Here is a 21,563-nt window from a genome sequence, read left to right as displayed (position 1 = left end):
AAAAAGAGCCAGTGGGTAAACAGGGCTGTGGGGTGTTCTCGCCATGCAAATACGAAGTACTGTGTCTGCTAAAAATTCAGCTAAGAGGTAAGGAAGGAACTGGCTCTGCTTGGGTCACAAGGTGAGAGAAGGCAGGAACATCTAATAAATGTCTTGGTAATTGAGAAGACTGCCAGCAAAAAAGTAGAGTTGCTGTTTCTGGAAATGTGAGCAACTTTTACTTTAAAGAGCAGAAACTCCCCTAAAGGCACCAGGCCTAGCAATTAAATCCTCTATATGACTTTGCAGGACCTTGTCCTCTACTGAGTGCTTATCAGAGTGAACTCTCTGGCTTACCAAAGCTTTGGGATGTCACCTTGCTGACTGCTTGAAGCCCAAGGACAAAATTATTTTTGGTTTCTTTTCAAACTGCCAGAATGATGCTCATTCCTGCCTAGCCTGGCTCACAAGTCTCACCTAGCACAAATAAAGTGAAGGAAACCCCAGATGTGTATGAATAGAAATGGACTCATGTTTATAGCACTGGTGGGCATGCACTGTATGTTTTGATGAGCAGGGCATTCACAGTGACAATGAGGCAAAGCCTTGGGAAGGTGCCCTTGAGGCTGTTCTTGGGAACCAAAAGGAAGTCCTTTGGGGAAACGTGAGAAGGCGTCTGGATAGTAAGTCATAATATTTGGTCTGATTTCTAAAGCTTGCATTGTTTTGTGTCCTTTTCATTTTTATGAAAAATATGTTTATTCAGATTTGTCCTGATTCCCCACCCCAAGCCCTCAGTCTTTTGAGAGGAAGGCAAGCACACCCTGTCCTCTCTCCCTTGCCCTTGCTATGATTGAAGTTTCAAAGGCAGTCTTTTGTTTTACGAAATTCTCCTCTATCAAAGAGTAACATGGATGGAAGCTACTCCATCTGCACCTCAGCTGCTACTATTACAAATAACTTACATGCATGAAATCCATGTGCACTGCCTTCTTAAATGATAGAAAATACAAATTAACAAAAAGAAATAAGAGGAAAAAAAACCTACAAGCAGTCCAGCAGCCTAGGTGTAGCGCATATTCATGTTTGCATCTGTGCTTTGAGATGTTTCTAAGTGGTTGTTCAGAAGGGAAATGATAAAAATTATGGGTATGTCTCTGTTTGTGTTGCGTATGTATGTATGTATGTTGGGCATGTGTGTATTAGTGTGTGTCTACATGTGTGTCTGTGTATGCATATGTGTTTCTATGAGTCTTGATGTGTGAATCTCTAGGTGTACATATGTGTATTTGTATGTGCATGTGTATGTGTATGATTGTGTGTCTCTTTATATGAGTGTGTGTGTGTGTGTGTGTCTGTATACATTTCCAATAATACTCTAACAAAAGCAGACTCTGATGTCGGAGCCCAGAGTTTCTTAATATCCTGATACTTTTCTCCCCATGGTGGTCATTTTATACCTATAGTAGTAACACACACACAACACATACACACACACACCTTAATTTTTAAAGAAAGATGTTTTATAAGAAGTCAGGAAAGACTCAGAGAAGTATACAGAAACTAAGCACAGTCATATAATTTGATACATAGTAGAGCTAGTATCTTGGGAGTTCTAATGCCTTCTGATTCATAGTATAATTACATTAGTACCACAAGATCAGGTCTGTTCTAAAGGAGGAAGTGACAGCTTCTTTGTCTTCTTTGGATAGAGGTAGCAGAAGAGATTTAAGAGGGCATGCTGGTTAAGAACTGAGGCTGCCATCATCTATATAGAATGTAGATTTCATTCATGGATGGCCTCTCACTTCTCTGGGATTCACTTTCTTTTTCTGGAATGAAGAAGTTTCCAAGAGTCACCTGGAAAGTGCTTCTTAGTACTATATAAGTTCCCCAGAGGGTTGTAGGTCTGTGTTTCTTCATTGGCTTGTGAAGGGGGCTAGGCCTAATGTCTGTGGGGAAAGGTGGTGGAGGAGGGAGGGTTGCTAACCACACCACATATGGGTTGGCATCCAGGGACATATCAGTATCTAGTTGAAAAAACTTAGATTTTGAGGAATTGATAGAGAATACTGATGTACATTTTTGGACATTTGATGTGTGTGTTCCAAACACTCTTGGATGTGCTTTGGTTTTTAACTTACTAAAAATATGAGTTTTACTGGTTTCTGCCTAGGATGTGGAGATCTGGACAAAATATTTCCTTAATAAGAGAAAGTCTAAGAATTAGTAAATAATAACTTCTCTTAGACACATAGAAGCATTCATCACCCTCTACTCCATAAAGAACTTTTGACAATGAAAATTGAAGATGTACTAGTTTATGGTTATGACAATCAATTGTTAGGAATCCATTTAATATCATGTCCCTTTAGCAATAATAATAGGAATAGTTCTAGGCTGTCACCTCTGGCCTATGTCAGGGCTAATCACGGGTCCCAGGACCTAATAATGGTGACAGAGAGGAGTTTCATCTTGTTAGTTGCTTCCATGACATTTGTGCCACTGTTACACCAGCGGGTGTGTCTTTTCAGTCACCACTGCCACTCACAGAGTTAACAACAGATGCATATGATTGATGGCAATTTTTCCTCTCCAAAGTGTGCACAGCACCTTCCAGCAGCATGAATGCTAGTCAGTAGGGATGAAACTCCTAGGTGAGTACTAACTTGACTTCTTCATGTTCTGTAACGGAAATATTTGGTGTATGTATCCATAGAGTCTTTCTGTCAAGTTGCATAGCGTAACCATGTATATTGAAAATAGTTTGTAATGTACGGGCATCAGCTGGTCTACTCTGGCCAACAACTATAAAACAGTAACCCATTGTTAGATCTGGATTTTTTTTTTTATCTATTAGCCTGTGACATCTAGTGGGGGCTTTGTAGCCCCATTATAGGATAAGTCTACTTAAACTCTTTCTCTTCATGATCTTTAAATTTTTAAAGAATTCTGTCAGTTATTATTTATAGTACCTCTGCTTATCTGTGATTTATAAAGGGAAAGCTCAGGTTATTCACCTGGGAAAGGATGCTTCTGAAAGGTGTCATGCCTTCATCAGGGCATTGCATCAAGATGCAAATCATAGCACAATGTCTCCCTGTGTGGAGGTGGTCGCTAAGTCACTGGCAGGTAATGTCTTTCATGTTCTGTAGTTTTCTTTGTAGATATATCTGGGGAGATTTTTAAAGACAATGGAAAGATCTTGATTTTCATCCCATTTGGTTCGTGAATGACTTATGTCTGAAAATTGTAGGTTTTTGCTAAATGATGACTTTAGAGTTATTGCTTCATGTGTATTTACAGTCTTGATTTTCTTGTTTGACTGACTTCCTTCCTCTTGCTCACCCTCCATCCTTCCCTTTTTCCTTTCCACCCTCTCTCTTCCCTGCCACGGTGTTTGCCACTATACCAGCATTATTCAAATTAGAATTGTGCATTGATGTTCATTATAGTTTATGGATTATTTTTATTGCTTCTCAAATCCCCCAGTATTAGTCAGCGAGAGCTGCTTCTGCTGACTTCCAGGGCTCCGTTGAAATTGTTCATCTTTTTATGAGTACTTTTGTTACCTAAATTTTGGAGTCTCTCAATGGCCGTGCTCTGATACAGAGTAAATCAGTGTATCCTTTTGGGGTTCTTGACCTCATTATTGAAAGAATTTAAGAATGGATTCAATTGGAAGCATAAAGACAATTTTAATATATTTTAAAAGAAAACAATGAAGCCTTGAAAGCTGTAAACTTCAGCTATTATGTAGAGGAGGAAAATAGAAGAGAGGAGGGAAAAGGCCATGATGGCGTTGGAGAACAAGGGGGCTGGGGCTGGGGAGGGGGTGGAGGTGGGAGGGTGGGGGTGGGGCAGATACATGGCTGGGAGACAAACAGCTGCATGGAGGGAATAGAGGCTTTATAGACAGAGTGAAAAACACCAAGATGTAACAGAAAAAAGTAAAAATGTTAATAAAAGAGAATGCTTAAAAAAGAGAAGGAAGAAAAGGAGAAGTTCTGTTTTCCTGAATAAGACAGAAAAGTGGGCAGCCTGTAAGTCACTGCACTAGAAGAAGGAGCTTTGTAGAGAAGAAGTATGGTATCTCATTAAGGAACAAATCAATCCGCTCACCTCTTCCATGTCTTAAGGTGAGCGCACCTTCTCACAAGTAGTCCTTAGCTGAAGTGAGTGAACCAGCCCAGCTGGGATGAGAAGCTGTTCTCTTGATTAGAAGGTATTTTTCTATTCCAATACTTTCTTTATGAATTTACAAAATACTTTCATCTTTTAAAATGTTTTGCCCATTTGGCTGTCTCTCTCTCTCTCTCTCTCTCTCTCTCTCTCTCTCTCTCTCTCTCTCTCTCTCTCTCTCTCTGTGTGTGTGTGTTTTCTGTGCATATGCTACCATAGTGGAAGACAGAGAACAGTGAACAGCTTGCAGGAACTGCTTCTCTCCTTCTACTCTGTCGTCCTGGGATAGAAACCAGCTCACCAGTTTTGACAGTCAGTGTCTCCCTACCTGCTGAGCCATCTTGATGGCCTTCGAATCTCATTTTAAGCTTTTCTTGCCCAAGCCTTAAATATCAGCCACTTATCCAAGGAGGAAAGACATTGTCTATTAATTTTTTTATCCTTCAAGATTAGAATCCAAAGTCATTACAAAGTATCAAAGTTTTGCATAGTCACAGATTTCCATGGGGATCTCTTTGGACTCTTAGAGATCCGACTTTGAGTGTCAATGTGTTCAACACAGAAACGTTTGTCTGTAGTATAGAAGAGCAGCATCGAAAGGGGGTTGAATGGTCGTATGGAACTATTCCTCATCTGAGAAATAGCTTTGCTAGAGTGTGTAGGCCGTACACTGAGCTATACACTTAAATACACAGTTTGGTAAGCTTTGATGTTTTTATGCATTGATGAAACCATTACCAGACTCTTTTCTTATGTTGCTCCCTCTCCTTCCCCCCTTCCACATTGTCCTCACCCAATCACTGATCTGCTATCTGTTCCTTCCTCTGCATTAAGATGTATTTCCCAGAATTTTCCATGAACGGGGTCATACTCTATTCTCAGAGTGACTGCTTCATGAGTCATCAGGCTGCAGTGAATACCAACATTTTATTCCCTTTCATTTTCTGGTGCATTTAAAATATATAATAAGGAAAACTTGGGCTGCTTTTAGATTTGGCTGTTGAAAACATATCCTTTTTTTTTTAATGTGCATATACCCTCATCATCAATTTGTTTGTTTCTAAACTGTATGAATTTTGTATGTTGATTATATGTTGTTCCACCTTGGTAGGCTCACTCATTGATTTAAAAAGTAGTTTTGATTAACATATTCTTACGTATAAGAATCTTACGTGAGTCACTGGAAATACAGACTGTTTTATTTATTTTTTTCTTTTCTAATATGGAACCTATTAATTTCTTTTGCTTGCTTTACTGTACTGGCTGTTGTTGTTTATTTCATGAATAACTTGAAAACAAGTCGATGCTTTGGAATCTCCTTTTGAAGATTTGCAGGGAGCAGCCGGGTATGCAGTCTTGCCCATGGACTTGAGTGTTGTACCCAGAGCCCCGTGGTTCCTGAGTTTCTGCCTTAATTGGAATGAATAGGCAGCTTGTACAGGCTCTGTGTGCCTATCAGAAAGGATGATCTCTAATCCTTTCCAGCAGTTCTTTTCCAGCCTGAGTTAGTTTCCTTTCATGCATATGCTGATCAGTTCTCAGCTGAATATTCACGAGGGTCCCAGCAAGCCCTGCAGCAGGATCTCTGTGCATTTCTTCTCTTTGTCTGACCTCTGTCTCCTGTGTTGGAGGCTGATGAGTGCTGGGCTCTGATTATTCTCCTCCTCCCTGCACCTGTGTCCTCCAGAGGTCTGCAAGGAGGTACACTGGTCAGCAGTGTGATCAGTCACTCTGGGTTGTACTGTATCCCTGAGAGATGCACTCTTTTGTTGGCAGATGGCTAGTGTCTCACAGATTGTTTCACAGTTGTTCAAGGTTGTCTTATAACTTAGAACTGCTCTCATTCCTGTCAATCCATGCAATTTGAAAGCAAAAGTAAAAACACAGAGCTTATCTAGTTAAATTCTATTCAGTCCAACAAAAAATACAGCACCAGGAGTAAGGATGAGTTAGGGGAGGGTCTGAAGTGTGTATTCCTGCCCACATGTACTGAGTTGAATGATGGACAGCAGTATTGGCCTGTTTGTATTATTGTTTCTCAGTATCTTCCACTCAGGTCCTCTGTATTACCTTTTCATAATTTAAATCCAACAATTTAATTCAGCTATGCTCAAACTTTTCTTTAGGAGAGAGTGAAAGTTTTATTGTGTGTTCCTGGTGTTTGCCATTTTTACATCAGAAATTGCAAATCCAAGTGCTTTTAAGGGTCAACCAAGTAATAGATAGGAGTGAGATGAGGAAGACATAAAATGACTATTAAAGAGGCCACTGGTACTTATTCCAGAAAAGAAATCTTGCCTTGAGGGTGAGGGGAGACTGGGGTCAATTACAGAGGAAAGTCCTGGGTCAGTAGAGGCAGAGGCAAAACATCCAGCAAGAGTTAATTATTGCCTTGAGGGAATGAACATTGTTTTGCAGATCTGTTGCTTTTTAAAAAAGAAATAGAAAGCAGGTTTTAATTATTTATCCAACAGTTTTTGAATAGCTTCAAATTTTAATCACAATGCAATCTTTGAGTCAAATAGCATATAAACCTGCAGGCCAAATAAGCCTTTTGAATTATAGTTTGCAATCCATGCTTAGCTATAGAAGAATTTCTTACAATTAGAAGACTAGAAAACTAACTTTTACTCCTATAGAAATAGTTTATGAGGTTATAGATATGACTTAAGAATAAAGCATACCATTAAAAAAAACTGATCTGAAATATTCATATATCTTAGGGTTTCCATAGTTGTAAAGAGACGCCATGACCAATACAACTCTTAGAAGGGCATTTAATTGGGGCTGGCTTATAGGTTCAGAAGTTCAGTCTATTCTCATCAAGGTGGGAGCCTGGCAGCAACCAGGTAGGCAGGATACAGGAAGAGTTGGAAGTTTAACATCTTGTTCAGAGGCAAACAGGAGAAGACTGTCTCCCATGTGGCTAGGAGGAGGTCTCAAAGCCCAACCTCACAGTGACAAACTTCTTCCAACAAGGCCATACCTACTCCAACAAGGCCACACCTCCTAATAGTGCCACATCCTGGGCCAAACATTTTCAAACCACCACACCATACATGCAGTGGCACACATGCTCTTCCACATACATGTACACTGTAGGCTCTCTTCTTATCTTTCCCGTGTCATCCTCTGTTGTCTCAGTCTTTCACCTAAATGACCATGTGTGTTGCTGTGACAAAACACCTGAACAAAGCAACTAATAAGATACAGTCTGTCATATCAACAGGAACTTGAAGTGGGGTCACATGGACTCTTCAGTCTGGACTCAGAGAAGAATGATTGTGCCCAGGCATCCTCTTCTTCTGCAGCCAAGGACCTCAACCTAGGGTGGAGTCACTGGTGCCAGTCACTTTTAGGGTGGGTCTTTACTTATCCACAACCTAATTAACAGAATCCTTTACAGACATGCCCAGGGGCTAGCTATTCCTGAAAGCTATCCTCTAGGTCAGCAGTTCTCAACCTCTGGGTCGAGGCCCTCAAAAGACCATCAGCCAACATAGATATTTACATTATGATTTGTAACAGTAGCAACATTACAGCTATGAAGTAGCAATGCAATAATTGTATAGTTGGGGGTCACCATAGCATGAGGAGCTGTATTAAAGGGTCAAACAAAGCTTTAGGAAAGGTTGAGAAGCAGTGCTCAAGGGGATTCCTGTCAGGTTGGTAATTAATGATAACTGTCACAGTCAACAAGAGACCAAACAATAGATACATTTTCAAACTGTGTTTCATTCCAAAAGACTTGGTATAAGGGTTTGCAGGAATGAGAATTGGCCTTTTGTCATATGTACACATGCAGTATGCACTACCTGGCCGTTAGTCATTTTGCAGCCACCTTGGTTTTTTCATCTTCACTGCTGGGATGCTATGGTACCCTGGGTTTATCAGCCATAGTCCCAAATTTCAATAGTCATTGTGCTGGCAGTTCAGACCCACATAGGAAAGTTGTGAGAGTATTTCCTTATAGTAGAAAGAGAAATGTAGAGTTCCTTGAGAGAGACTATATTCGTCTATCTCTTATGATCGAAACATCTTGTTATAATCTATCTTTTATTGTATTAGTTGTGATTTTTAAATCTCTTACTGTGCCAATTTACCAATTAACTTGATGGTAGGTATGTATGGGAAAGGAAAACCAGTTTACCCAGGATTCAGTTTTACCTGTAGTTTCATTTGTCCACTGGGAACCTTAGAATGTCTACTCCCCTGTGAATAAGAGAGCTATAGTATAGGAATTCAAATATAATTTAATTAATGTGCATGTATACATATACATATGTGTGCATGTGTGAGTATATGTTTATATGTATATATATACACATTCATATACTTAACATAGACACACATAACCATCAGTACCCTGAGTGAGGAAGCCTTTTCTTCTAGAGTTCTTTTGCTGACTTGCTGGCTGGACACATAGGATATTTTTGTGTTCTTCCTATGTATTTTCCTGAGTGAATCTGTTATGTTGAAGAAATAAAAATGCTTCTACAGTCCAAACTGTGAATAAATTTGGTCGTGTGAACACAACTATTTTCAGTTAGTTTAATAATAGCCCTGTCTTTAAGAAACACAGGCCGGCTTTTAGACTTATGGATGTTTAGATGTAGGCTCTATAAATGAAGCCTGCACTGTTTTGAGTAAGGCATTCAGTGTGGATGACTGATTTGTAACATGAAAATAAATACTAATATACTATAGATTTTTCTTTTCTTGAAACAATAGTTTGATAAACTATATTAAAAAGCTAATTCTTAAAGTCAAATGGTCCAATTTTGTATTTGTCTTCTAGATTAAGCAAGATTATCTAGTTGGGGTTTATTTTCAAAAAGGACAAATTAAATAGACAGAATCCTTTACATACAAACACTTAAATAAAGGTACAATTTAATTAAGTAATTTTTTTATTTACTCTCAATTACACTTGATTATGAACAGATTATTTGCTGTTGATTTAAAAGCTGCTTTGTGAAATGCAAGAACAAAATATTTGGAAACCAAACTGTAAACATTTTTATATAAAAATAGGCGGAATACCTTATAAGAGTGACCAAAGCGCATCACCACGGTTTCTCTTCTCATATTTGGTGAGCTTTCTTCTTTTAACATGTGCTTTTGACTGTAGTGCCCAGGCTCACTGGGTCCTTTATACTTATACAAATTAGCAATTGCTCAGAATACTGAAGTTTCCCACTACTCTGATTCCCCAACTTGTTCCTCTTGGTCCTCTTCAGAATATGTAGTAGCATTTGAAGCATGACTAGAGCTTTGTTGAATTAGTAATTCAGAAGTTACAACTGACCACTAGGGTGAAAGATTAAAACCATGAACCAGTCCTAATTTGAGGATAGAGTTCCCAGAATTTCATTAAAAAAAAAAAAAAAAGTGGGACAGGACTTGCCTTCCAGAGAATGTTTTATGTTTTGGATACTTTATCAATACAAAGGTGAGATATACACAATTTGAATTGGTAAAATATGTAAATCCCTGGCAGCTAAACTGTGAGAGATTAATGTCTGAAAAGGAGTAGAAAGTAAAGCCAACTGTAAAATTATACAGGGCACAGTGATTACCCCGTCCGCATAATGGGGTTTGATTTAGAGGCTCTATTTTGGGATCACACAGAAAGCAGCAAGTGCAGAAAGCTGAGCTTTGTCTCATTTGTCTAGGGCAGTGTCCTAATTTTTCTCCCGTATTCACGTCCCCTTATGAATGAATGACACATTTTCGTTCTGTAGCTCTGGGCAGCTTCAGTTTAGAGGCAGCAGCCTTTCCAGTCTCTGCTGTGCTGCTCCACTTATGTTGCCTTTAGACATTGATGCTGGAATGCATGCTTGGAAGGTGCGTTCCCCTCATTGCACCTGCTTAGCTGGGCAACAGGCTGGTGATGTCCTTTCCTGACCTGTCTGAGTCTAGCATTTGAGGAGACTGAGTCTCAGGACAAAGTGTGCATGTTGTGTGCTTAGAACCAAGGTGCAATGAAGCCATGCTACACATGGTAGGATGCTGTCAGACACACCTACATTTTGCTACATCTTTGATTTTCAGTGAGGTTTTGATCATCATTGCACATTCTTAAGCTTTTTAATATTGCCATTTTTGGTGAACCCCACATCCAGTTATGGGGTTGCAACCCAGTTTGTAAAGCAATGTTTGAGATTGTGAGTGGGTGCCTTAACTGTTCAAGGAACTATGAGGCTCACTTTCTTTTAAAAGATAGTATGTTTGTGTTTCTATGATTTACAAGTGCAATCTCATGCCAGTTTTGTGAGGGACTGCAATTTATTTTCATTCATATATATATATATATATGAATGAAAATAAATTGCATATATATATATATATATATATATATATATATGAATGAAAATAAATGAATGTGTAGAGTTTGTGATTGTGAATATATATGTATGTATATATATGTATATATTCACAATCACAAACTCTACACATATAAAATGCATATATTATATATATACATATATATTTATATGTATATATATTTGATTACAAAATAAGTTGTACTACTGGGTTGTTTTATTTGCAAGGATTAGATACCTGTCTTAAGCCCACTAAAGCAGGAAAAGAATGTATTAATTCATTGTTGTGTAAGGCAGTATAAATATAAGTGTGTCAGACACATCTGGACCCAATAGCTGAAGGATGCCAAAGTGTGTCTCTCCTCTTTCACAGCTTTTCTGGTCTCCTTGAGGTTTCAGTGTAAAACTGACCTTGAAGGATAAGGCTACGTCACCTATCTATCTTCTCCTAGGAGAGCCTATTCAATTAACCTTGAGGTTCCTGAAAACCGATACTTTTAGACATGGCTGTGTGGTACTCAGTCAGCCTATGACATGTGCATTTTTCCAAAGCCTAGGATATAAATGTTGGTGAAGTTTCCCCTAGGAAGGGAGGGAGCAGCCAAGTGTACTTAGCAGAAATAGCACTCCATGCTCACATCTGTACCTAACACTTAGAATAGCAAGGTCAGAGTTAGATTTAAGGTTAATTTGTCATAAAGATGAGTTATTGCTGGCTCATACATTTTATGTATGAAGTATCTACATTTTATCCCCACACCCCATCTTCATCTTTCCATAGGAGACAAAGAAGACAAAACTGTTAGGAGAAAGAATTTCTATTTAAAGAATTATTTTCTCTGTTTCCTTTTATTATTGTAGCTTTTTAGTTTTTAGTCCTAAAGAGGTCCCCCACCCCGACCTGTTATTTGTCTTGTATTTCCTTTCCTGTTGTACTGACCTCACTATCATCTGAGCACAGTTACTTAGGAGGAGGTGTGGTATGGATCAATCTGTGAGTGACAGTCTGACCTAGGCCTGGCTGGCTCAGAGCAAGGGGACGGAAGTTGCACAGCATGGCCTGCTGAAGCTGGAATTTGAATGTGGTTATTTTCTTACTTCCAGTTTTGTCTTTCTCACTTTAAACTATTAAAAAATTATTTATGTGTGTGAGCTCATACGAGTGCAGGTACCATGGAGGCCTCTGATTGCTGGAGCTGGAATCACAGATGTTTGTGAGCCATAATGTGCATACTAGGAACTGAGCTTGGGTTCTCTGGAGGAATAGCAAGGTTGAGGCCCTGTGTGTGTCTGTGTCCGTGCCCATGTCCGTGTCCGTGTCCGTGTGTGTGTGTGTGTGTGTGTGTGTGTGTGTGTGTGTGTGTGTGTGTAAAAATTCTCTAGTTCAGTTTCTCCAGTAAATACTTTGAGGTTTCACTGTAACAGCATCTCCATCTTAGATTCAGAAAACTCAAGTACATGTGTTGTGTTTATAAAAAGATAAATAGAGGGGGATATGTTCTGTGGAGGTGTGGGGGAAGGAGGTGCCTGGGTGGGCCCATGCCGAGGCATCTCCTGCCCCTGAGGGACCAGCCCCATGATAGTATAGTATAAAATAGAGTTTATTTAGGGCACGGGGAGGTGAGTTAAGAGGGTAGTAGAGGCAGAGAAAGGCAGAGAGAGAGAGGGAGAGAGAGAGAGAGAGAGAGAGAGAGAGAGAGAGGAGGGGAGGGGAGGGGAGAGAAAGAGGAGAGAGAGAGAGGGAGAGGAAGAGGAAGAGGAAGAGGAAGAAGAGAAGAGAAGAGAAGAGAAGAGAAGAGAAGAGAAGAGAAGAGAAGAGAAGAGAAGAGAAGAGAAGAGAAGAGAAGAGAAGAGAAGAGAAGTAGAGGCTGGCCATGAGCACTTGGAGAGAGGGGGGGAAAAGAAAAGCAAGAGCAAGAGAGAGAGAGAGGAGGGGGTAAGCAGCCCCTTTTATAGTGAGTCAGGCACACCTGACTGTTGCCAGGAAACCGTGGGGCAGAACTTAGACAGAATGCTAACAACATGGCAGGCTATCAACAACGGAACAATGGAACACTTGCAAGTGCTACAAATCATGGAACCATCTCCCCAGCCCTCAGCTTTCCTTTAAAAAAAAACTTTTTTTTTCAATTTTATTTTACTCTCAACAATTATTCTCAGGTCAGCAAAGAGGCCCATGGTCCACTTCTAATAACCTGTGTGCTCTGACTAAATCTACAGCCGTGGGATTTGGTCCCATGATAATGGCAGAAGTACCAAAAACTTGTAGGTAGTGTGACTATCTCGCCCTCCTGAAATGGAGACCATGGTGTGCCAGGAGTCAGAATTTGAGAATCTGGATCAGCGACTTCTTGGTGCTCCCGAATGACGTCTCTGTACCAGAGATCGGCAGCATCAGGGTTCAATGTGATACTCGATCTCCCGAGTCTCTCTTCTATTTCTCTTCCTCATCTTTCTACCCTAGTTTCTCAGAATCAATCTGGTTCCATTTCTCATGCTCAACGATCCCCATGCTGCTCTTTAGACAACTCCCAGTCTAACATGCTGGGCAAAGAAAGATGAGTCTCTTTTCCATTTAAAAAGTTTATCAGAGCTGGTGATTTAGTTTCCTAAAAATCTGGCTATATCCATCAAGTTTCAAAACAGAGGGGCACAGAGCTAGTAGCATATATAGATCCTACACTGAGGAATTAGCTTTTGCAGTCATGGGAGCTGGCTAGGTAAGCCAGAGGTTGAGACTGTAAGGCAGGCTGCCAGGAAGAATGGGTTTGTCCTTCCAGACTTGGGGATCTTCCACACTAGAAGAATTCTTCCTCATCAGAGGAGCCTAAGCCCAACTCTTAAGAGTCTTTCAGTAGATTGTATGGATCCCACCTAGATCGTCAGGACAGTCTCCCTTACCTCAAACCTTCAGTCTTGTCTGTGAAACACCCTCACAGCAACACCCCCGGTGAATGTTACGTTCAGCTACTGGTCACTGTGGTCTAGGCAAGTTGGCACATATATCTGCCCACCAGAGTGGTCATTTGAGGACTTCTGAAATACAGGCTCAGACCTGCTGTGAATGTTGAAACCTCTGTACCTTTACACGAGTTGTATGTAGTTAGAGAGCTGATTGGAAAAGTTTCTTCTTAGATGAATATACTTATGTATGTCTATTATTGAAAATAATAGGAGGTCCAGGAAGGCCAACTTAGATGAAGTAGCAAGAAGATAAGTCTCTTAACTTTGATTTAGAGATCATTGCTTTAAATTTGTGCTTTGCATTTTCCTTTCAGCACACTCATTTTTTCCTACCTTCCAGAATGTTCCCCAGATTTTTGTGGTTAGGAAAGCAGCATTTTAGGACCCTCTGATCTTTCATGGACTTAAGCAGCTTGTATGTCTGTGGTTATATTCTTGGGAAAGACACGCGATAAAGCAACTACAGCATTCTGTAGAGACGATAAGGTGTGGGGAAGCTGTGGGGAAGCAAGAGACAGCACTGAGTCTGTGTGTGCACAGCTATCTACATAATATGCAGGCTCCGATGCAAAATGCAAATCCAGTGTCTCCTAATCAGAGCCCAGGAAAAACACATAAAGCTTTCTGCTTGGCTCTTGAATCTCTTTCTGTGGTTTATCATTATTTACTTAAAAAAAATTTTTTTTTAAAGTGGGGCAAGGATTAAGCATTTATTGTTACTGACAGGCTCCATAGCCTTTCGACAGAATCAACATCAAGCAAAAGCTTATCTAGTAAAGTTCTAGATGGCCAGTAACGTCATCAATTAGTTCTCCTCGTCCTGGCCCAATTCCCAGGACAGTTTGAGAACCTGGTTCTATCTGAGTACGTCCAGCATCTTGGATTAAACTTACAGTCAGTCCCAAGGCTTTTGCATGAGTGACTAATTGAATGAGGGTGTCTTCATTTGGAGCTTTGATCACCACTTTGGGCTGGCAACAGTACTTCTACTCTTTGAGCACTTGAGGCTTTCTCCTTTGAGTCTGCTTGTAGGCAGAAACGGCAGCAGGAGAACACTGGCCAGCGACCTTCCCTTTCCCCATCTTTAAGTCAGTTCAAACCACAAGAATCATTTTGTATTCCCTACTCTCTCCCAAGATGCTTGCTTCGGTTCTAGTCTCTGTGTCTCTATTTGTCTCACTTGTTGAGTTCTGGGGAAACATCCCAAGGTGGCTCTGGAGGCCCCAGCCAAGGCACATACCACAAGCAACTCCAGCAGCCAAGCTGAGTGTACCAGGATGAACCAAATGCTCCATAGTCAAGAACTTGGAGAGCATCTCGTAGTTCTCCACTCCAGAACAAGGAATACGCTTCCCACTATTTACTATTTAATACTGCTCCAAGGGAAGAAAAACCAGGAAGCTTTGATTGACTGGCATGAACTTTAGTGGTGCTATGCCCCCCTTTAGTGTGAAGCTAGAGATAGAGTAACAGCCTGTGTGGTGGCACTTTCTAGTTGAGACTGATTTGCTTCTGTCCAAAGACTGAAAGTGCCCCACAACACTGCCTTGCCCATTTGAATTTTATTTCTAGATATGTGCTCATTATGCTTTACCTTGGTCCAGGTAATGAGCAGGGAGTGATTATAGGGGGCAGTAACTGTGGTGGCCACACCTCTCTCTTTCTGTGTTATTATTTCACTGTAGGTTGCTGTGCTGTCTCATACAAGGAAGGGATGCCCAGGGAAGCCTAGGACAGACCTCCTCGATAGCTGTGTTTTTAGAACACAACTGACTTGGCATCTGTATTAGTCAGGGTTCTCTAGAGTCACAGAACTTATGGATAGTCTCTAGATAGTAAAGGAATTTATTGATGACTTACAGTCGGCAGCCCAATTCCCAACAATTGTTCAGTCGCAGCTGTGAATGGAAGTCCAAGGATCTAGCAGTTACTCAGTCTCATGCAGCAAGCAGGCGAAGGAGCAAGGGCTCGAGCAAGAGCTAGACTCCGTTCTTCCAATGTCCTTATATTGTCTCCAGCAGAAGGTGGAGCCCAGATTAAAGGTGTGTTCCACCACACCTTTAATCCCAGATGAAAGGCGTAGCCCAGATTAAAGGTGTGTTCCTTAAACTTGGAGATTCAATCTTCTGGAATCCATAGCCACTATGGCTCAAGATCTTCAAACCAAGATCCAGATAAGGATCTCCAAGCCTCCAGATAAGGGTCACTCGTGAGCCTTCCAATTCCGGATTGTAGTTCATTCCAAATATTGTCAAGTTGACAACCAGGAATAGCCACTACAATCCACCCCTTGTCAACTTGACACAAATAATATCTCATGTTCACATGAAACAATAACAAGGTTGTAAATAAGCCTAACATGATATAACTATCCCTCGTACAATCGCAAACACATTAGTAAATTTACAATGGGCATTCATATTACTTTATAATCCTCGTTTCTGCAACTGGTTACGTGGCCTTAATTGGTATTTATAACTACCTTCCTCTACTACCCATTCTGTATTTCCTTCTCCTTCAGCCAGCACCTCAGCAGGTCTTGGCTCTTTTCCTGGAGGATTGACCCATACCTTCATTCCTGATGGGTCTGCGTCCTTTGTCATCCTGCTTGGATTAGGCTGTTGTAGTTTCCCATTGACTTTAATCACAGGACATGGTAGTACTAAGAGACGCCCTAAGGGATCTCCTACACTCCAGACATAATCTTGCTTACCACCATTGTGAAGAGGTAATCCAATTTCCCCATGGTAATCTGGATCTATCACCCCTCCTAACACTGTTATTCCTTTTTTAGCCTGTTGGTTTAAGGGCATTAGAAGCCCAAAATGACCAGGGGGAAGTCTGAGCTTCCAGTTCAATGGAATGTTTGTTGTAGCTCCTGGTAGGAGCACTCCCCTCTCTGGAGCCAAAACTTCTAAGCCAGCAGAACCTGGAGTTATGGGGACAGGAAGCAAAAATTTTCCTAAAGGGTCACTAGGAGTGATAGTAAGTGGAACTATTCCGTTTTCCACCCCTTGATTCCTGGACCCATGAATCCTGGCTATGGGTGAAACTGTACCATATATCGAGCGCTGATTCAAAGCATATACTGCCTTCTGAAGAACTCTGCCCCAGCCTTCCAAGCTGTTACCACCTAATTGGCGCTGTAACTGCGTCTTCAAAAGGCCATTCCATCTTTCTATCAGCCCAGCTGCTTCAGGATGATGGGGAATGTGGTAAGACCAGTGAATTCCATGATCGTGAGCCCACTGTCGTACTTCTCTGGCTGTGAAATGAGTTCCTTGGTCAGAAGCAATACTGTGTGGAATACCATGACGATAGATGAGGCATTCTGTCAGTCCGTGAATGGTGGTTTTAGCAGAGGCATTACGTGCAGGAAAGGCAAATCCATAACCAGAATAAGTATCTACTCCAGTAAGAACAAAACGCTGTCCTTTCCACGAAGGAAGTGGTCCAATGTAGTCAACCTGCCACCAGGTTGCTGGCTGGTCACCTCGAGGAATGGTGCCATATCTGGGGCTCAGTGTTGGTTTCTGCTGTTGGCAGATCTGGCAATCAGCAGCAGCTGTAGCCAGGTCAGCCTTGGTGAGTGGAAGCCCATGTTGCTGAGCCCAAGCATAACCTCCATCTCGACCACCATGGCCACTTTGTTCATGTGCCCATTGAGCAATGACAGGGATGGCTGGGGAGAGAGGCTGATTGTCCACAGAACGGGTCATCTTATCCACTTGATTATTGAACTCCTCCTCAGCTGAAGTCACCTTTTGGTGAGCATTTACATGGGACACAAATATCTTCACATCCTTTGCCCATTTGGAGAGATCTATCCACATACTTCTTCCCCAGATGTCTTTCTCACCAATTTTCCAATTGTGATCTTTCCAAGTCCCTGACCATCCAGCCAATCCATTGGCTACAGCCCATGAGTCAGTGTATAATCGTACATCTGGCCATTTCTTCTTGCAAACAAACTGTAATACCATGTGTACTGCCCGAAGTTCTGCCCACTGTGAAGATTTCCCTTCACCTGTGTCTTTCAAGGTTGTCCCAGAAAGGGGTTGTAATGCTGCAGCTGTCCACTTCTGGGTGGTGCCTGCATAACGTGCAGAGCCATCAGTAAACCAGGCTCTAGTCTTCTCCTCTTCGGTCAGTTGATCATAGGGAACACCCCATGAGGCTATAGGTGCATGCTTGGCAGCAGATGGCATTGTAACAGGAGTAGAAACCATAGGCATTTGAGCAACTTCTTCATGTAACTTGCTTGTGCCTTCAGGACCTGCTCTGGCCCGATCACGTATATACCACTTCCATTTGATAATAGACTGCTGCTGTGCACGTCCCACTTTATGACTTGCAGGGTCTGATAGTACCCAGCTCATGATGGGTAGTTCAGGTCGCATAGTGACTTGGTGTCCTATTGTCAGACGTTCAGTTTCCACTAAGGCCCAATAGCAGGCCAAGAGCTGCTTTTCAAAGGGAGAATAGTTGTCTGCAGATGATGGTAGAGCTTTGCTCCAAAATCCCAAAGGCCTTTTCTGTGATTCACCTACAGGGGCCTGCCAGAGGCTCCAAACAGCATCTCTATCAGCCACAGACACCTCAAGTACCATCGGATCTGCTGGGTCATATGGTCCAAGTGGTAGAGCAGCCTGCACAGCAGCCTGGACCTGTTGAAGGGCCTTCTCCTGTTCCAGGCCCCACACAAAGCTAGCAGCTTTCCGAGTCACTTGGTAAATAGGCCTAAGTAACACACCCAAGTGAGGGATGTGTTGTCTCCAGAATCCAAATAGACCCACTAAACGTTGTGCTTCTTTCTTGGTTGTAGGAGGGGCCAGGTGCAATAACTTATCTTTCACCTTAGAAGGAATATCTCTGCATGCCCCACACCACTGGACTCCTAAGAATTTCACTGAGGTAGATGGTCCTTGAATTTTGGTTGGATTTATTTCCCATCCTCTGATACGCATATGTGTTACCAATGAGTCCAAAGTGGTTGCTACTTCCTGCTCACTTGGTCCAATCAGCATAATGTCATCAATATAGTGCACCAATGTGATATTTTGTGGAAGATCCAAACGATCAAGATCCCTTCTAACTAAATTATGACACAGGGCAGGAGAGTTAATATATCCTTGAGGCAAAACTGTGAAGGTATACTGTTGGCCTTGCCAACTGAAAGCAAATTGCTTCTGGTGGTCCTTATGGACAGGTACTGAGAAGAAGGCATTTGCCAGATCAATAGCCGCATACCAGGTGCCAGGAGATGTGTTAATTTGCTCAAGTAACGAAACTACATCTGGTACAGCAGCTGCAATTGGAGTTACTACCTGATTTAGTTTTCGATAATCAACTGTCATTCTCCATGATCCATCTGTTTTCTGCACTGGCCAGATAGGAGAGTTAAATGGAGATGTGGTGGGAACCACCACCCCTGCATCTTTCAAGTCCTTGATAGTGGCAGTAATTTCTGCAATTCCTCCAGGAATACGATACTGTTTTTGATTCACTATTTTCTTTGGCAGAGGCAACTCTAAAGGCTTCCATTTGGCCTTTCCCACCATAATAGCCCTCACTCTACAGTTCAGGGAACCAATATGAGAATTCTGCCAATTTCTGAGTATATCTATCCCAATTATACATTCTGGAACTGGGGAAATCACCACAGGATGTGTCCGAGGACCTACTGGACCTACTGTGAGTCGGACATCAGTCAAAACTCCATTAATCACCTGCCCTCCATAAGCCCCTACTTTAACTGGAGGGCCACAATGTTTCTTGGGATCCCCTGGGATCAGTGTCAACTCAGAACCAGTATCCAGCAGACCCCGAAAAGTCTGATTATTTCCTTTTCCCCAGTGTACAGTTACCCTTGTAAAAGGCCGTAGGTCCCTCTGGGGAAGAACTGGAGAAAGGGTAACAGCAAAACCTTTGAGTGTCTTATCAAGATCCTTCCTCAGAGGAACCTGGCCACCCCTTCATTCAAGGGGTTCCGGATCTGCAAACTGTCTCAAGTCTGGAAATTGATTCACTGGCCGAGATTGCTGTTTACCACGATCTAATGTAGCCTTTCTTTCATTTGTTTGAGAATTTTTCTGCTTATACAGATCAAACAAATATGCAGTAGGCTTCCTATGTATTTCATTCCTGGAAACACCATGATTGGTTAGCCAGTACCAAAGGTCCAACCGAGTCATGCCATTATAAATTTCACCTCTCCTGTGCTGACCATTACTGGGTATGTTATAAACATTCTTTTGTCTACGCTGTCCATTATAATAACTAGAATCACCTTGTTTCCGGCGATTCAATGCTGCCACCTGGCCCTTGTTACCTCGGAATCCAACTAAACCCAGTGAATTTAATTCATCTAATTGAGCAGAAGCATCTCCAATGCTAAGATCTGGCACAAGGAAAAGGGAAAGAACAAAACCCTTCAAATGTGCTGGTGCCCCTCTCACCAATTTGCGTCTTATAGAGCTAGTGAAAGGCATATCTTCTGGACCTTCCCTTTGTGGACAATTATGCTTTACACAATATATCCACTCTAGCATTGCAATTTCCCTAAGTCTTAAAATCCCTTCATCAACACTAAGCCACGGAATATCAGGCATCTCCAAGTCATTTCCAGTAGGCCATCTTTTGATAAACACCTCAGCCAACCATTCAAACAAACTTTTGACACCTTTTTTAACTATGCGAGCTTCCGTATTAAACCTAGAATCTCTACTCAGAGGACCCATGTCAATAAACTCAGCCTGCTCTAGTCTTATGTTCCTTCCACCCTTATCCCACACCCTTAAAATCCATTCCCACACATATTCACCAGGTTTCTGCTTGAATGAATTAGCAAAGTCATTAAGCTCCTTAGTAGTGTAGCGAATTTCCTCATGGACTACACTTTCTACCTCCCCTCTAGGAGCCTGTTTTGCTTTGAGTCTGGTTACAGGTCTAGAAGAAACTATTGGTGGGCCTTGAGAAACATCAGTAGTGAAAGTCATTGCTGGTTTATCAGACTCTGCAAAATTAATTTCCTCATGTGGGAAAGGCATTATTTCAAGAGGTGGGGCTGAGGGTACTACTTCCTCAGGTGGGGCAAACCCTTGAGAATCTGAAGATTCAAAATTCTCAGCTTCAACATGGTCTTCCCACACATCCCCGTCCCATGTTGTAGGATCCCATTCTTTGCCAATTAGAGCCCTTACTTTAACTGTCGACACACTCTGAGGCTGAGACTTGAATTTTCGCTGTAGTTCAGCCAACCTTACAATGAGAGTTTCTGTTTGATTTTCTGCAACTTGAGCTCTATTGCTACAAGAGAGAAGATTCTCCTCAAGGACACACTTAGCAACTTTTAGATCATTTACTTGTGTCTGGAGCCTTTCGATTTTATCACACAACTCCTTCCTTTCATTCATCATTTTTTCCACAGATACTAAGAGCAGCCAGCCAGTAAAATCATTTTTCGATTTTTTCCCCATCTTGTAGAAAGCTTTGTGCACTGAATCACCTAATTCATTAAGAAAATCAAGGGCATTAGCTTCTTTAAGTTCGGAATATAGTTTCAACCATGGGTCTTCAAAATTCTCTGAGCTCCCAGGAGGGAGAGAATCTGGAGAGGTTTCAATATTTGAAAGTGCTGGTGGATCAACAAGCCAATTCAAGTATTTTAAAAGATTCATCCTTGTACTTCTGTTACTCTAGAACCACTCCTGGTACCAACTTCTGTATTAGTCAGGGTTCTCTAGAGTCACAGAACTTATGGATAGTCTCTAGATAGTAAAGGAATTTATTGATGACTTACAGTCGGCAGCCCAATTCCCAACAATTGTTCAGTCGCAGCTGTGAATGGAAGTCCAAGGATCTAGCAGTTACTCAGTCTCATGCAGCAAGCAGGCGAAGGAGCAAGGGCTCGAGCAAGAGCTAGACTCCGTTCTTCCAATGTCCTTATATTGTCTCCAGCAGAAGGTGGAGCCCAGATTAAAGGTGTGTTCCTTAAACTTGGAGATTCAATCTTCTGGAATCCATAGCCACTATGGCTCAAGATCTTCAAACCAAGATCCAGATAAGGATCTCCAAGCCTCCAGATAAGGGTCACTTGTGAGCCTTCCAATT

General features: G+C 41.6%; 1 protein-coding gene and 1 pseudogene across 6 annotated transcripts in view; one reads left to right on the top strand and one right to left on the bottom strand.

The window, feature by feature from the left end:
* Positions 1-21,563, top strand: part of Pid1 (phosphotyrosine interaction domain containing 1) — a 303,550-nt gene that overhangs the window by 156,888 nt on the left and 125,099 nt on the right. The gene's annotated exons all lie outside the window — the stretch shown is intronic.
* Gm18304 (predicted gene, 18304) lies at positions 14,136-14,796 on the bottom strand (annotated as a pseudogene).

This window comes from Mus musculus, chromosome 1 (assembly GCF_000001635.26).
Source record: "Mus musculus strain C57BL/6J chromosome 1, GRCm38.p6 C57BL/6J".
NCBI lineage: Eukaryota > Metazoa > Chordata > Mammalia > Rodentia > Muridae > Mus > Mus musculus.
This window is presented reverse-complemented; position numbering and strand designations above follow the sequence as displayed.